The following is a 3196-nucleotide window of genomic DNA, read 5'->3' as shown; positions in this document are numbered from 1 at the left end:
ACCACATTAATAAAATTAAAAAATACATTATATATTATTAATTATATACATATATAATTAAATTGTTGTTTGACGCTAATAAATTGAATAAAAATCCTAAAAGTTAATTCAATTCTCTCAATTAAACAAAAAGTAATGCATGAAGATATTGATGTTTTGGCCAGAAAAATAGTTTTAGTTTTTTATAAATTTTTAAAATAATTTGGTGGTTTTATTATAATTTTATCTTTAAATAATGTAAAAACAATTAAAAAATGTATTTAAATTATTTTTACATTAATTTCTAAATAATATGGGACTATTAGATATATTAAATAAATAATATTATTTAAAAGTACAATGAAATTTATATATTCATACCTATTATACATTATATATATTTTGAAATGTCAAATAAAATAAAATTATCAGTTTTTGTTAATTGTTATTAATTATATTACATAATTGTCATAAGTAACATTATTGCATAATATTTCAAAATATAATATATTTATTTTGAAATGTATGTTTATTAAAACATACTTTATTTGATTTAGTATACATTAAAAATATTTTTATTAAGTGTAAATAATAATTATAATGAATATTCTTTTTTTTTAATAAGTCAGACTTACCTTCTTTGTTTTATTTTTTAAGTTTTTTAATTTTTAGTTAATATGATAGGTGAATTATACTCACTCTCTCTTATTCTTATGTGTCATATTTATCGATTTTTATATAAATTTCAATTTTTTTTCAAAATATTTTTATTATAGAATTATAACTTATAGAACTACAAATATTAATAATATAAGGTTCAAAACTACATCTTAAAGCATTCCAAACCCTGCGACACTTGTATGTATATACAGTCATCACACAGTTCACAACAGAACAAGAAAAAACGAGGATAAGCTAATGAAAATAAATTAACATATATAATTCATGCAAAAAGAATCAATCAAACTAATAATTTATAAATATTTCTATAAATATTGTCATATAAAATTTCAATACCAATTTCATTATTCATATAGACCACACATAGATCTATTTTCAATTACAATCATTAGATTTCATTTCAATCTCATTAACTACACATGAATTCATCGTCCTCCAGAATCACATATATTATTTTTTACTGATAAAAAAAATATTCATCACAAATTGAACTCACTCTCTTTAAACTACTAGTTTCACATACTAGATTTATCACAAAATTATGCATAAATGATCATAAAAAAAATAAAAAAAATATATATATATATATATATATATATATATATATATACTATTTTAAACCCACTTTATATATTCATGTACCTTATAATTTCAAAGGTCATAAAAAAATTCATTGTATAAAATTGTACATGACATCGGTTTCTAACCGTGTAAGATTTTTTTTCCCACTTCTCACCACAATGATGTGCTAATATATATAATTTAGATAATAATTAAAATTAATATATTATTTTTATAGAATAAGTTATAATACTTTTGAATAACAAACTATACATATACAAGAGTTTAATTTAACTTTCACAAACTTTTTCGTTTCCAAAATAAAAAGAGTATGCAATTTATTTGATTCAATTAAATCACAGTTCAAACAGAATTGGAAGAAGAACACCTAAAAAGTTTTTTACACATATTTACAAGGACTGTACTAAAAATATGATATAATGTCATAACAAAAAGACTCGATCATGACCTTCTTTCAAAACAAGAAAAACTTCGAAAAAATATACAAACCTACTGCAAAATTATTTTTTCAAAATTCTAACATTTTTATAAATCAATTTCAAAAGATATTTTATATTAGATAACTTTTTGTAAGAGCACTTTTTTTAAAAAAACAAAACAGCAACCCCTGCACCTGCACGCATATTTTTCTTTTCTTCCCTATCTCCATTTCTCTCTCTTTCCATATTCTCTTCTCTCCCTCTCTCTTAATTTTCTCTCACAATCTTCATCTATTTTAGAATCTGATCAGACCACGTTGTAGCTGGCAAGTTAAGGAACATTTCTACCTGATCAGATTTTTAAACAGAGTAAGTTCATTTTTGCTCTAAAGTTCCTTTGTTCTCTATTTTTCCTTAGGATTTAGTCATCAATCTTGGTGGGGTCAGTTGAGAAGTTTAATCCTCTCAACTTATTCTATTATATACTGAATTTTTGTTCTGTTTGGATAATTTGCATTAAGCCCGTAAATCTTGAAGCTTATCCAAACGGTGTGGAATAAAATTCTAGAAGTTGCTTGGAAAGCAAGCAATTGAGGTAAGGGAAGCTAAATTTAATTTTTAATAGCACCCTAGGATAGAAGATCTGAATGTGGAAGGGACGTGGTCCCAATATTCAATTTCTCTTGCAGGGATGTTGTGTGTTTATTTATATTGGGTTGTTTGTTTATATATTATTTAAATTTGTGAAAATATTGGGTTTTGATGATTTAGTATTAAAGTGTATTTTTTTTTATATCAAATAAACTTTTGAATATTGTGGATAACTTTTTGAATGATATTGTATGACGAAATGGTATGAAATTGAATTCATACATTTGGGACAATGTATGGACTGATGTTTGTTGTGTATTAAGTATTGATGTCGGGATAATGTAGGGACTGATGTTTGCTGTGTATTAAGTATTGATGCCTATGTGGTAACAGAGATCTCCGAGCTTCACTGATGATCTAAGTCACATAGACTAAGATATCAGGTGGTGAGAAGCTGATGGGGGAGTTCATGCACACCGTGACATATGAGATGCACGGCTTGGGTTGTATTGAACTTACCCTGATCCTTTCTGTTGGATTCGCTGGTAATCTTTGGATCAGGTGTTAGTCTCTGGTAGGACTTACTTAATACGGGTCTTCCGGAAGACGTTGTTTGTTGAATATTTATGAATGTGTAGATCCATGTGAGATCTATGTGATTGATTTATGTTGTAATTTGAAGACGATTGAATAATAGAGAAATTGGCCATGTAATTTGTTTTCTCTTTTAATTTAATTTCGTATATTATAAAATTCTATTTTCACTAGCTTACCCTTGCTTTTTGTGTTGTGTTTAAACTGCGATGACTGTACTATGTACACGAGCAGATGACCATACAGGTGCAGGAAAGCCTTAGAGGTTTCAGAGTTTTATTTTGAGCTATGAATATGAAAATATTTGTATTTCTATAAATCCTAATCATGTATTAGGAATGTTTTGAAAA

At 25.6% G+C, this 3196-nt stretch overlaps 1 long non-coding RNA gene across 1 annotated transcript; it reads left to right on the top strand.

Annotated features, from left to right (window-relative positions):
* Nucleotides 1-1886: 1886 nt before the first annotated feature.
* LOC137828620 (uncharacterized) lies at nt 1887-2966 on the top strand. The gene is made up of 2 exons (XR_011083923.1): nt 1887-2030; nt 2183-2966. It is a non-coding gene; the product is annotated as an uncharacterized lncRNA (long non-coding RNA).
* Nucleotides 2967-3196: the final 230 nt, after the last annotated feature.

This window comes from Phaseolus vulgaris, chromosome 7 (assembly GCF_000499845.2).
Source record: "Phaseolus vulgaris cultivar G19833 chromosome 7, P. vulgaris v2.0, whole genome shotgun sequence".
Taxonomy (NCBI): Eukaryota; Viridiplantae; Streptophyta; class Magnoliopsida; order Fabales; family Fabaceae; genus Phaseolus; species Phaseolus vulgaris.
The sequence above is the reverse complement of the archived record's forward strand: the minus strand, read 5'-3'. Positions and strand labels throughout refer to the sequence as shown.